Consider the following 15,027-nt stretch of genomic DNA (forward strand, 5'->3'; position numbering starts at 1 on the left):
ATAATAATTACACTCATTGGTGACTTTATTAGGTACCTCTTCTACCAAACCAACATGGCCACCTGCAGCTTCAGGGTCTTCTGCTGCTGTAGCCCATCCACTGTAGGGCTTGGTGTGCTGTGTATTTAGAGATGCTCTTCTGCACACCATTGTAATGTCTGACTAATTGACTTGCCATCACCTTCCTGTCAGCTGGAATCAGTCTGGCCAATCTCCTTTGACCTCCCTGCCTTTTTTTGCACCATTCTCTGTCAGCTCAAGAGACTATTGTGCATGAAAAGCCCCAGGAGATCAGCTGTTTCTGAGATACTCAAACCACCCGGCCAAGTGTCAACAATCAATCCATAGGCAAAGTCATTTAAATCACATTTGTTCCTAATTCTAATGTTTGGTCTAAACAACTGAACCTCTTGACCATGCCCACATGCTTTTACACATTGAGTCATGATTGGTTGATTAGATATTTGCATTAAAGTGCAGCTGCGCAGGTGTACCTAATAAAATGGCTATTGATTGTAAGTTTGCCAGTGCAGTCAGTTCACTTCTGATGCTTGGAGTTGTCAAATCTTTGACTTTTTTTTTGACTTGACTGCAGTAAATCAGTTCCTGATTAAAGGATTTACTCTGTAATTCAAGGAATTGCTCTTTTGCCCAGTAAGGCACGCCATTTTCTAAAGATTTCACACTGTAAAAATGGTCTTGTTTGCTGAAGCAAGTCCCAGATATCAAAGAGATTAGGCTTGTTATTTATCACAACGGCTTTGCCAGTCACTTATTTATTGCAGTCCTGTTTACATGGAATCCAGCAATGCCACTGCGACAGCACAGTTCCCTTAGAAAAAATAATCACAACAGAATTATTTTGGAAACTATGAATTATCTCCATCCATAAGCCTGCATGATATGAGACTTTCTCAAATGAATACAAGTCCTTGTACAGACTTAAAAAAATACATTCGGGGCACAGATTTCAAATTGCTCCTTGATGCCCTTCAAGTATCTAGTTTCTTTGGCAATTTGCAATTTTATATTTCTTTAATCTTTTTATTAAAATTAGGCATATCTTTTGTTTCAGTTGTTTGCTGAATGGTCAAATTTAAGCAAACGCAATGGTGTGATGTGGTAATTTTGATTTGTATTTGTAGAAGCTACAGAGAAGCAAAGAACGAATGTATTCTACAAAAGACCATATGATATAGGAGCAGAATCAAAAGGTTAATTAAAAGGTTAAAAGGAGCAGGTTAAAGGCTAGCATAACATTGTGGGCCGAAGAGCCCTTGTACTGTGCTGTATTGTTCTATGAATCAGAAGGGCAAGTCACTGAGTTCTTCTTGTTCCACTGCATGACAGTACTGTACAAAAATCTTACACACACACACACACACACACACACACACACACACACACACACACACACACACACACACACACTCTCACACTCACACACACACACACACACACACACACACACACACACACACACACACACACACACACACACACACACACACACACACACCCCACCCCCCCCAGCGTGCCTAAGACTTTTACACAGTACTGTATATTAAGTCTTTACAGTTCATACTACTGAGCTAATAGAAAGCCAACTACTCTATTTCTGTTTCCTAACCACCTTCCTATTTTAACCAGTGTACAATACTGTGGAAAAGTCGTAGGTACCCTAGCTATATGTATGTGTCTAAGACTTTTGCACAGTACTGCATGTAATAAAAAGAAAACATATTTAAAACACTCAGCAAATCAAACAACATCTGTGGTATGAGAAAGGGTTAAATGTTGTAGGTCTCAGCCGTGTCTCAGAACTGGGAAAGTGAGAAAAATGTTAGCTTTCATTACGATGTTACGTTGAAGTTGTATAAGAAGTTGGTGAGGCCTAATTTAGAGTATTGTGTGCAGTTCCGGTCACCTAGTTACAGGAAAGGGATCTATAAGTTTGAAAGAGTACAGAGAAAATGTACAAGAATGTTTCTATGATTTGAGGATCTGAGTTATATGATAAGGTTATATGATATATGATAAGGACTTTATTCCCTAGAACGTAGGAGAATGAGGGCAGATTTGATAGAGGTATATATGTTACAAGGGGTGTAGAGGGTAAATGCAAGCTGGCTTTTCCACTGAGGTTAGGTAAGACTGGAACTTGGGGCCACAGATTAAAGGTGAAAGGCAGAATATTTAAGGAGAACATGAGGGATAAATTCTTTACTCGGGGCGGTACTCTACAACTCTATGACTATGCTGAGAAGATGGAATGGGGATAGATAGAATAGGGGAATACTTCTGTTAGGATGAGACCAAATGAGTTAATATAGTGGTTAGAATCAGAATAATTACATAAAAGAAACTCCATGGAAATCCTAATTACTAATTTGCCACCTTGCAAGAGACTGCAGTAAAGAAGTTTATTTGCATTCAGCGTGGCAATTTGGTTTGGTGACTGTTACACAGGATTCTGCCCAATTATAAAGCCGAGGTCTTTTATTTGTGATGGGTACTCTGACTTTCTTTTAATAAGGTCAGTGCTCCTGTTTATCCGTGAAGCCTAAAAATTGTGACACGTTGTCATCCATGCCATCTGCTATAGATTATAATTCTTGACCAGTGAATAGATTGTTACGTATTCAGCTCCTGAGAATGGTCATGATGTAGCAACAAGGAACACCATCACCAGCACAGAAGTTAAGGCTGTGGCTGGCTAACATAATCGAAGAACTGATTTATTTACATGCGTGATGTCCCATGGTGAAGATTTTTGTTTTGGTGAAGGGAAGCACCGTATTTAGATGCAAGAGTACCTGAAGTAATATCTTAGCTTACTCATACATGATTCTATCAGAGATTCTCTTTTGTCTTATGGATGACTACCTAGTGTTAAGGAAAACATAAGGCAGTAGGCAGAGAAATTCATATCAAAGAACTTGCTGCTTTGATAATACATAATGGCTGAATCAATAAAAGTGCAACAAACTTCCTCCCAGACTTGTCTATTTACCATTCCATTAAGGTTATTAGTAAGGCTGAGAAATTGCTAATGTCTTGGTGGTATAAAGCTAATGAATTCCTGCTGAGTTACCTTTCAGATTTGCAGGGAGCAGGAAATATAAATCATGATACCATTCCCACAAGGGTTGAAAAGAGAAAAAGCATTGTATATTATCAATAAGACCATAATGCTTAGAAACAGAACTAGGCCATTCGGCCCATTGAGTATGCTTTGCTATTCGATCATGGTTGATTTGTTTTCCCTCTCAACTCCATTTGCTTGCCTTCTCTCCATAATCTTTGATGCCCTGATTAATCAAGTACCTATCAAAGTGTGCTTTAAATATACCCAATGACTTAGCTCAACAATTGGCAGGTTTGTCATGAAAGTAGCAGTTCTTCTATCACTCTTGGGCAAAGCAACCAGTGCCTGAAGTTTCCTCAGTCCCAGTTTTGTTCCACCCTTAAACTATGATTTGCTGGTTTCTATGAATCTGTGCACCATACAGTTATTTATTTATTTCTTTAACGCTACCGCACGGACTAGGCCCTTCCGGCCCTTTGAGACGCGCCACCCCAGCAAACCCTGACAACCCCAATTTCACCCTAACCTAATCATGGGACAATTTGCAATGGTCAATTAACCTACCCTTTATATCTTTGGACTGTGGGAGGAAACCTGAGTACCCAGGGAAAACCCATGCATTCCACGTGGAAGATGTACAGAGACTCCTTACGGAAGGCTGCGGAATTGAATTCTGATTCCCAGGCTGTAATAACGTTGCACTAATTGTTACACAGCTAAACAGCACCTCTGTGAAGCCAAGGTGTGGATGACACTATGGCCACGTTTGTATTTTTAGATTTATGGAGGAGCCCACTCTCTAATGACTGTGTTTTCTATTTACCCTGACTCAAGTGAAGTTGTATAGTTTCTAAGAAACTCCCGGCCTGATGAAGGGTCGCAACCCTCCGTTCTTAAAATCTGTCAAATTAAAGAGAAGATGAATATTGTGGGTGGAGTGGTTGCTTGAAAACAAATTGAAACCACTCAGAGACTGAGTACGGGGGTTGACACTGTGTGACATGCTTTCCACAATAATGAATTTCCAAATCGAAAACAGTACATTAGATCCTTTGTTACAAAACCAGCAAAGACAAACAATCTTGCAGCAATAAGAAACTAGTGAAACTAAAACTAGTGATGTAATGAAATAAGCAGCATAAATCAGCAATTAAATAGCTGTCAACCAAAAAAATTCACCCCTGTCTCTAACTGGACTAAACTGAATATGGTGGAGTAGACTCGATGGGCCAAAAGGCCTAGTTCTGCCTCTGTATCTTGTGGTCTAATATTGGAAGTTGAATTCAACGTACATATATAAGAAATAAAATAACATTAAATTGTGAAAAATACTCAGAGGTTGCGAAGATTCAATGGAAAGTGAAGCGAAGTTCACATTTAGTGATGAAGGCCTTTCATCAAAACTGAATGAAATGCATGTAATGAATTGCAGGAGTCTGATATATTGATTTAACTTTGAGGCTGCCTTGCTAAAACTGACACATTGAATCATTTATGGCAGTCACTGCCATCAGCTATTTTTACAAGAGAGTTCCCATCCAGCAGAAGATATGGTCTTGTAATCAGCTCAGTCATGTTTTAACTGCCTGGAAATTCCACCTTTCCCTATCAGGTGCCAACAATCCTTTAGGTTATTGGCCGTAAACAGGAGACTTGGATTATTGCATATTTGTAGTATTTGATGTTCTAGAGTCTGGATATTCAAGAGTCAAGATTCAAGATTGTTTTATGTCATTTCCAGAAGACAAATGTAAAGAGGAACAAAATAGTTGTTACTCTGAATCCAATGTAGCACAAAATAAAAATACAATAAGATAAAGAGCACAATAATAAAAAACACAATATATATAAATATATAAGATAGCTTAGATACATAGACTGTTTGTATGTGCATAAAGTGACATTAGGTACTGGAGTGGCTGTACATAACGTGACTGACAGGAAATGATAAAGTAGTGGTGGTTGTGGGTATGGAGGGGTAGGGTAGTGGGTGGAGGTGTTGATCAGCTTTACTGCTCGGGGAAAGTAGCTGTTTTTGAGTTGTGGTCCTGGCACGGATGCTACATAGCCTCCTTCCTGATGGAAGAGGGACAAACAGTCCGTGAGCAGGGTGCAATACTTGTAGAACCAGCTGATCTCCAAGATGGCGGTGTGCATGGACGTGGCGACCACTCCAGCTCCAACCAGTGGTGAAATTTCTTGCAATGTTTGTCTTTTCTATGACTGATAAACAACGTCTCAGAAAGGCAGCATCCATTATTAAGGACCTCCAGCACCCAGGTCATGCCCTTTCCTCACAAAGCCTGAAGACACACTCTCAGCGATTCAGGAACAGCTTCTTCCCGTCTGCCATCTGATTCTTAAATGGACATTGAACCCATGATCACTACCTCACTTTTTTAATATACATTATTTCTGGTTTTTTTGCACAATTTTTAATCTATTCAATATACATACAGTATACTGTAGTTTATTTGTTTATTTATTATTGTGTTTTTTTCTTCTTCTATATTATGTATTGCATTGAACTGCTGCTGCTAAGTTAACAAATTTCATGACATATGCCAGAGATAATAAACCTGATTCTGATAAAACTAAAAGTCTACCTCACTGCTGAGTGGAATACCGAAGGTGCTGCACAGTTACGGACTAACGCCCCCTCCCTGTCTGCCACAGAGCAGTTTCCGGCCCATGCGGTGATGCAGCATGTTAGGATGCTCTGTACTGAGCGTCTGCAGAAGGCTGTGAGAGTATTGACACGCGTGACTGGAATCGTTTGCAATGTTTCCAAGGCCTTTGAGGTCATTGGGTTTTATTAATCTGGTGATCTGAAAGGAAATCCAGGCTGGCACTGCCAGTTTGTTGTCAGGTGTTTTGGGGCAGACCTGGCAGTTTATTGCAGCTTGGAGATTGACTGACAGTCTGGCAAAGGGCTCAGAGGGCCCCTGCAGTTCACGTATCATCCCAACTGCTCAAAAGATGATGCCATCATCACCACCCTCCACCTGGCCCTCACCCACTTGGACAAAAAAGACATGTACGTTCAAATGCTGTTCATAGACATCAGTTCAGCATTCAACACAATCGTTCCTCAGCACCTGATTGGAAAGTAAGGTTGACGAGAGTTTGAGGCTCGGGTTGGCATTTTGTTGGATACAGAGTATGAAACCATAAGACCACAAGATATAGGAGCAAAATTAGGCTATTCGGCCCATTTCTTCACTATTCTATCATGGCTGATTTATTATCCCTCTCAACCTGTCTTTGCCCTGTAACCTTTGACACCCTGCCTAATCAAGAACCTATCAACTGTCACTTTGAATATATCCAAATGACTTGGCTTCCACAGTTCACAGATTCATCACCTTCTGCCCAATGAAATTCTTCCTCATTCTTTCTATTCTGAGGGTGTGCCCCCTGATCCTAGACTACTCCACTATAGAAAACATTTCTCTATGTCCACTCTATCTAGGTCTTTAAATATTCAATAGGTTTCAATGAGATTCACCCTCATTCTTTTGAAGTCCAGCGAGTTACAGCCCAAGAGCCATCAAACTTTCCTTATACCAACTCAGCTAGCTTCTCATCTGCTCTTTTAATTACATTATTTGAAAGTGATCCAATTGAGTTCCTGTTTGCTTGGGTTGAATGCTACTTTAATCTAAGAAGCTGGGACTTCCACATTGCCTCTGGAATTCAGCTCTTTGGCTCATGTTATGATTAAGAATGTGAGGAGATCTGGTACTGAGGGAGTTTGGTGAAATACGAACCTGGCATTGGTAAGCAGGTTATTGCGGAGAAGATGGCGTTTGGTAGCGATGCTCATGACAGTTTCCATCACTTTGGTGGGCAGTTTACTTTTGGCCTTTTGTCTATAAAAGCAGAACACTTTGTTGGTTAGATAACAATGTTCTAACTGTACTAGAACAGGTTGGCTGCAGACAGGAGATGAAAATCAAAAATATCATCAAAAGATGCTGGAAATTTGAAACAAAATATAAACTGATGGAAATATTCTGTGGAAAGTGAAACAGAGATAAGGTATCAAAAAAGTATCAACTCACAGCCTTTGTGTCAGAATTGAGATGGAGAGAAAAATAAACACAAAAGCTTCTTCAGGTGCTGGAAATCTTGAGCAACACACACCAAATGCTGGTGGACCTCAGGCGACATCTATGGCGGAGAATAAACCTGCTGGAGATAAATGAGATGTACTAGGCACTGATAGAGTGGACAGACAGCATCCTTTTCCCAGTTTAATATGACAGGGTATATGATTAGAGGAAGCTATAAGGGAGAATGTCAGAGGTATGTATTTTAGACAGAGACTGGTTAGTATGTGGAATGCACTGCCAGGGGTATTGGAAAAGGAAGACATACCAAGGACACTTAAGAGGCTCAGACAGGTACATAGATGAAATATATTGGAGGGCTTTGTGGGAGGGGAGCATCAAATTGATCTTGGAATAGATTAAAAGATTGGCACAATGTCGTAGGCTGAAGGACCTATGCTGTATTCTATGTCTATTTCAATTAGAGCAATTGCTGTTTCACTCAACATGGAAGGCGTCCTTAGTGCGAAGGCTTTGTCTCCACAGGAATTCTGCGGTGGTCAACACCACCAGTGCTGATGGATAAGCCACAGGTAGATTATATAGTTGGGGTGCTTAAGGCTTTTGCATAGTACTCTACTTGTCGATGAGGAGCAGAGAGAGAGAGTTTGTAAACCTGGCGGGAGCAAAGGATATTGGGAATGGTGAAGGGTTGAGCACTGTGGGGGGATGTGAGTGTGGGACAGTTGGCAGAGAAGGGGTGTCAGAGGTGGGGGTGGCCTGAGTGCAGACACACCCAGCCCTGAGACATCAGTCAGGCAAGGTCATTTGGTTCCAAACGATTGGCTTATTCATCATTACAGAATGTCTCTCTGATATTTCCCACTCCCTCCAATCTCCTTTCCCCTTTCCCCAGCCATAACTCCCCTTTCCCACTCTCAGTGCAACATATCAGAATCAGGTTTATCATCACTCAGATGTGTCATGAGATTTGGTTTTTTTGTGTGGCAATAACGCAGTGCAATACAGAAATTTACTACAGTACTGTGTAAAAGTCTTTGGCACCCTAGCGATGTACTTGTGCCTAAAACCTTTGCACAATACTGTAGACTGACGTGCTACTATTTTGCACAGCTTTGGAGTTGTAGCATAACTCAGAAGACAAGTTTCTGAATTTTCTACTTAACTGCACGTACATATTACAGAAGTTGAAATGAATACATTCTTTCGAACATGTGAGTACCTTCAGTCTTGTCACAGGAACAGATATTACAACCATCAGGCTCCTGAACCAGCATGGATAGCTTCACTTGCCAAAAAGACAAATTGATTCTACAAACTACAGACACTTTACAACTCATGTTTTCAGTATTATATTTTACTTGAACAATTTGAACTTCTTTTGCACATCGGTTGTTTGTCAGTTTTTGTTTATGAATATTTTTTCATAGGTTCTATTGCATTTCTTTATTTTCCTATAAATGCCTGCAAGAAAATAAATCTCAATGTGGTATGTACTAGCATAATGAATTTGACTTTGACTTTGAATAATCCCAGATCTCAGCTTAATATGTTTTTGTGTCAGTTATCCTGAACCAATTGTTTGCAGAGTTTGTTATGGATTTTGTCTTGTGACAATCTTATACCATTGCTTATGAATGTTAGAGCAATTACATTTCCATTTATATGGAGACAAACTTCCCAGGGTACTTCACAAAACCGTAACCCAAACAATCGACAGAGCGTACTGAGCCTGATGGAAACTTGCCCAAAGGACCAACACACATCAGAATGCTGGAGGAACTCAACAGGTCAGGTCGGCCCCAGTCCTCCAGCATCTGTGGTCAATTTCATGTCTCCAGTTTGTCGCAAGAAATATATTTAAAGGCATCTGGAGATGAAAGGGTTCAAAATTCAAAGTCAATTTATTGTTACAGGACGTATATGTCACCAAACTTGAGATTCATTTTCTTGTAGGCATTCACAGTAGAACAAAGAATTACAGTAGAATCAATGAAAAACTACACTCAAACAAAGACCGACAAACAGCCAATGTGCAAAAGAAGAAAAGTTGTGGGGAAAAAAATAAAAGCAAACAAACAAATGTATAAACACTGAGAACATGTGTGGCAGAGTCCTTGAAAATGATTCCATAGGTTGCGGATTCAGTTCAGTGTTACCGTGAGTGAAGTTACCCACTCTGGTTCAGGAGTCTGATGGTTCATGGGTAGTATCTGTTCCTGACCATTGCGTTGTGAGCCCTAACACTCCTGTACCTCCTTCCTAATGACAGCAGTGTTGAAGAGATTAAAGGAGGTCCCGGGACTCAGGCAACTAAAAACATGGAAGCCATTAGTTGAGAATGACACTCTACCATGTAGTGGTTAGCACAACACTTAACAGGTGACTTGGGTTCAATTCGCGCTACTGCCTGTAAGGAGTTTGTACATTCTCCCTGTGACCACGTGGGTTTCCTGTCACAGTCCAAAGATTTGCCAATTGGTAAATTAATTTGGCATTGCAGATCGTCCCATGATTAGGCCAGGATTAGATCGGGAGATGGCTGGGCCTTGCGGTTTGAAAAGCCGAAAGGCCCTAATCTGCGCTGTATATCAATAAATAAAATAAGATAAAATATATTAGAATTCAGAATTAGATGATTTCCTTTCAAGAATTGGGATTGGAAAAGTGTGTAGACAAGGGAATTAAGTGGTGGGATGTGGGTGTTGATTCGAAGACAATGTTAAGAATTTTAAATATAGTCTGCCACGGGATTTAGCTTTGCACTGGCAACAGGATTCACTGTACATTACACAACAACATCTAACGAGGTCTCATTGTAGTTGTAAATGTCCCTTAAATTACTGATGTATAATTGTTCATCTTCCTTTACATATATAAAGTGGAGATGTTAAATATTAATATTAGTTTTCTGTCGCTGTGATTTGTTTTCTGCATCTATTTGACATTTGCTGTTGACATGGATGATAATTATTGGATTGCTATGTAATTTAGCAGTCTGCATTGCAGCACCATTAACAGTAATAATGCAGTTGTACCTGGTAAATAATGATACGCCTGGAAGGGATAAAAGTGGTCAAACCTTAAATACTTGAAGTAACAAATAAAAACTGTCGGTTATGAATAATATTACCAACATTAAATACCTTCAGTGACACATCCTTTTCTGTTTAAATGTAAAAATTAAACATTGTAAACATTGGCTTTGATTTTAATAGTTGCCTACAGTAATTTTGTAATTTTTATACAGATAAATCACACCATTTTAAAATTACAGCGACAACTTGGACTGATATATCTTCAGTGTAGCGGGGCGGGACATTAGCGTAGTGGTTTGCACAGTGTTTTACAGTACCAACGACCCGGGTTGAATTCCCGCTGCTGCCTGCAGTGAGCTTGTACACTCCCCCCATGACCGCATGGGTTTCCTCCAGCTGCTGCGGTTTCCTCCCACAGTTCAAAGACATACCAATTGGTGATCGACTGGAAATTGTCCCGTGATTAGGCTCGGATTAAACTGGAAGATTGCTGGGCAGGAAGGGCCTACTGCATGCTGTATCCCAATAAGTAAATTAAAAAACAATAATGATAATTTCATTGCTTTCTGGCTCCTATGCACCTAGAATTTAAAGTATCAATTGTACCATTACTGTATTTATGCATATCATTAGAGCTAAACTGTTGCAAACTTTGAACGACTCTTAGTGGCCACTGAGGTACAGGGATGGAACCCAGAGTGATCTTCTGATGCTGTAGCCCAGCTGCTTCAAGGTTCAAAGTGTTTATTGAAGTTACTGTTACTTTCCTGTCAGCTTGAACCAGTGTGGTCATTTGCCTCTGACCTCTCTCATAAACAAGGCATTTTCACCCATAGGCCTGCTGTTCACTGGATGTTTTTTTTTGTTTTGTTTTTGGCACCATTCTCTGTAAACTCTAGAGACTGTTGTGCATAAAATTCCCAGGAGATCAGCCATTTCTGAGGTACACAGACCACCCCATCTGGCACCAGCAATTATTCCATCATCAAAATCACTTAGATCACATTTCTTCCCCGTTCTGATATTTATTCTGTACAACTGAACCTCTTGACCCCATCTGCATACTTTAATGCATTGAGTTGCTGCCACATGATTGACTAATTAGATACTTGCATTAACGAGCAGGAGTACAGGTGTGCCTAATAAAGTGGCCACTGGGTGTATGTTTTGCTTTGTGAGAGAGCATGTTGTATTAAAGTGTGCCTTATTGGGGATTTTATTCAGTTGAGTATTAAAAATTGATCATTGATTCAGATTACATTTGTAGAAATTCCAACTCCTCTGAGAGTATTAGGTTTTGTTTCTCGATAGTGATTTGTAGATGACAATTTCAAACTTCATGTAGTTGGTCTTTCAGAGGCTTGTTAAAACTGTTGACAGGATAGAACATGGAGTTTGATGTCATTGTGACATATCGGTTTAAGGATCAGAATCCCCAATGTGAAGGTCTGGTTTCAGCTGGGCTGACAAAGGAGAAGAACTGATCAAACAGAAGATATCCTTCATGATTGAGATGAAGGAAAAGTAATGGGAGACATGTCAAAACTTGGCCCATCCTCAAGCTCCTGACTTGGCTAAAGGTTTGTTAAACATCATGTGCTATCGTCTGTACTGTGTCAGCTCCAAATCAGAAACTCTAGAAATCCCCTCCTGCGCTACAAAGAAAGCTGCAAAGGTTTTCAAACTCAGCCACCTCCATCATAGGCACCAACTTCCCCAGCTGTGAGGACATCTTCAAAAGCAATGCCTCAAAAAGGTGGTATTCAAACTCAGTCAACGCCATCATGAGCACTAACCTCCCCAGCATTGAGGACATCTTTAAAAGGCAATGCCTCATTCATCATTAAAGACCCCTATTACCCAGGACATACCCTCTTCTCATGGCTAGCATGAGGGAGGAGGTCCAGGAGCCTGACAACACGCACACACTCAACTTTGTGTCCGTTCTTTCTCCCAGCAGGTTTGTGAATGGACATTGAACCAATCCTTCACTATTTTTCGGCTCTCTTTTTGAACTTCTTAGCACTGCTGCCGCAAAACAACATATTTTACAACATACGTCAGTGATTCTGATGCACAGTGATTTAGATATGAATTTAAACAAAGCTTTATCTGTTCTCGTCGTAGGATGTGAGTGAATTTTGACTTCTTTGAAGAAGAGGGATTCTAATTTGCAAACTGTCCAATATTTATCTCTCAACTCACAACACTTAAAGCTAAATATGCACACATTCTGAGATATTGAAGTGAGGTGAAACATTAATTTGTGAGACCTTGCTGTGTGCAAATTGGTTGTAGCATGTTTTGTATTACTGCAGTAACTAAATTAAAAAGAAAACACAGTATGTTAAGCATTTTATGAAATATAAATGCTTTCTCTCAATTATAGAACAGTAAGATTGTGATATCTTGCATGAAGTACCATAAAACAAGGTTCCGCCTAAGGTTCACCCCCACTCTCTTCCTGTCTATAGAAGTGGGGTGTAGAGGTTTTGCTCACCCTGAAGAACCTACTCTCTCCTGATGACCCCAGGTTACATCATTGATGTGCCCCAGCACATCCTAGGATATACCTCAGCATCTCCCCTTCTCTCTCTGTCTTCCCCACCATCTTCCCCATCCTCTCTCAGCCTAATTCTATCTGATTGGTCCCAGAGTGGCACCTACTATCCAATCCATTGTTTTTTGTAAAGTGTCTGTTATCTTAGAATATTAATGTTTTGAAGCTCTAAGCTGCTATTATCAGCACATTTGAAGTCTTCGAATTCTCAATGAGTTTTGGAGAGAAAACACCAATTTCCATGAACAACACAAAATGTGTTCAGATGATGTCAGAATCAAAATAATGCAGATCTGGGAACTCTGAATTGATAATGAATTGAAGTTCATTAGACAGTTCTGTAAAGACAAAATCATAGATTGCTCTTCAGGAGGGTTAGACACCCATTATCCTTGTGTAAACAAGAACCTGCCCTGCATCTTTCCTTTAATCCTCCCCCCTCTCACCTCGTAAATTTCCTCTCGTGCTGTTGGGGGTTATATATAGCCCTCCGAACAGTAGCCAATATGTGGATATAATTTTCAATGGGAAATAGAAAATGCACGTGATAAAGGCAACATTACAATAGTAGTGGGGGATTTCAATGTGTAGGTAGATTGGGAAAATCAGGTTAATTGTTGGATGCCACGAGAGGGAATTTGTAGAATGCCGACAAGATGGCTTTTTAGAGTAGCTTGTGGTTGAGCCCACCAGGGGAAAGGCAATTCAGGATTCAATATTGTGTAATGAGCCAGATTTGACTAGGAAGCTGAAAGTAAAAGAACCTTTAGGAGGCAGTGATCATAACATGACTGAATTCGCCCTGCAGTTTGAGAGGGAGAAGAGGGAGAGCAAGCCAGATTTATCAGTATTACAATGGAGTAAAGAGAATCTCAGAGGCAGGAGAGAGGAGCTGGCCAAAGTTGATTGGAAGACGGCACTGTCAAGGATAATGGCAGAACAAGAATGGCTGGCGCTTCTGGGGGCAATTCAGAAGGTGCAGGATAGATACATCCCAAAGATGAAAAGGTATTCCAAAAGGAGGATGAGGGAACCGTGGTTGACAAGGCAAGTCAAAGGCAGTATAAAGGGGAAAGAGAGTGCATGTAATGTAGCAAAACATAGTGGGAAGTTAGAGGACTGGGAAGCTTTTAAAAACCAACAGAAAGCAAATTTTACAAAAAAACATCAGGAGAAAAAAGATCAAGTATGAAAAGCTAGCCAATAATATTAAAGAGGATACCAAAAATTATACTTTTCAGATATATAAGGAGTAAAAGAGAAACAAGAGTGGATGTTGGACTGCTGGAAAATGACCCTGGTGGTGTAGTAATGGGGGGCAAAGAAATGGCAGATAAACTTAATAACAATTTTGCATCAGTCTTCACTACGGAAAACACTAGCAATATGCCAGAACTTCGTGATTGTCAAGGAGCAGACATGAGAATAGTTGCTATTACTAAGGAGAAGGTACTGGGGAAGCTGAAAGTAGTTAAATCATTTGGACCAGATGGATTTCACTCAGGTTCTGAAAAAGGTAGCTGAAGAGATTGTGGAGGCATTAATAATAATCCTTGAAGAATCAGTAGATTCTGGAATGGTTCCTGAGGACTGGAAAATTGCAAATGTCACTTTGCTCTTTAAGAAGTGAGGAAGGTAGAAGAAAAGAAATTACAGGCTAGTTACCCTGACTTCAGTGGTTGGGAAGACAATGGAGTCCATTATTAAGAATGAGGTTTTATGGTACTTGGAAATACATTATAAAGTAAGCCAAAGTTAGCATGGTTTCCTTAAGGGAAAATCTTGACGGACAAATCTGTTGGAATTATTTGAGAAAATAACAAGCAGGATAGACCAACGAGAGTTAGTGAATGTTTTTAACTTGGATTTTCAGAAGGCCTTTGACAGGGTGCTGCACATGAGGCTGCTTAACAAGAAAAGAACCCATGATACTACAGGAAAGTTGCTAGCATGCATAGAAGATTGGGTGACTGGAAGGAGATTAAGAGTGGGAATAAAGAGGACCTTTGCTGGTTGGCTCTTGGTGACCAGTGGTGTTGGGACCACTTCTTCCCATGTTAGATGTCAACGATTTGGATGACAGAACTGATGACTTTCTGACAAGGTTTGTAGATGCTATAAAGATAGGTGGAGGGGCTGGAAGTGCTGAAGAAGCAGGGAGTCTACAGAAGGAATTGGACAGACTGGGAGAATGGGCAATGAAGTGGCAGATGGAATACAGTGCATGGAAGTGTATGGTCATGCACTTTGGTAGATGGAAAAAAGGCA

At 40.2% G+C, this 15,027-nt stretch overlaps 1 protein-coding gene and 1 long non-coding RNA gene across 43 annotated transcripts in view; one reads left to right on the plus strand and one right to left on the minus strand.

Moving 5' to 3' along the window:
• The window catches only part of nrxn3a (neurexin 3a), a 2,216,268-nt gene that overhangs the window by 306,226 nt on the left and 1,895,015 nt on the right, over positions 1-15,027 (plus strand). The gene's annotated exons all lie outside the window — the stretch shown is intronic.
• Positions 706-15,027, minus strand: part of LOC140724771 (uncharacterized) — a 71,658-nt gene continuing 57,336 nt past the window's right edge. Inside the window, exons 2-4 of one of the 2 annotated variants that reach the window (XR_012098181.1) lie at positions 7,153-7,279; positions 6,859-6,960; positions 706-832 (exon numbers count right to left, since the gene is read on the minus strand). This is a non-coding gene — a long non-coding RNA (uncharacterized lncRNA). Of the gene's footprint in view, positions 833-6,858; positions 6,961-7,152; positions 7,283-15,027 lie in introns of both variants that reach the window. The other variant, XR_012098180.1, reaches the window with a different exon arrangement.

This window comes from Hemitrygon akajei, chromosome 3, assembly GCF_048418815.1.
Source record: "Hemitrygon akajei chromosome 3, sHemAka1.3, whole genome shotgun sequence".
NCBI lineage: Eukaryota > Metazoa > Chordata > Chondrichthyes > Myliobatiformes > Dasyatidae > Hemitrygon > Hemitrygon akajei.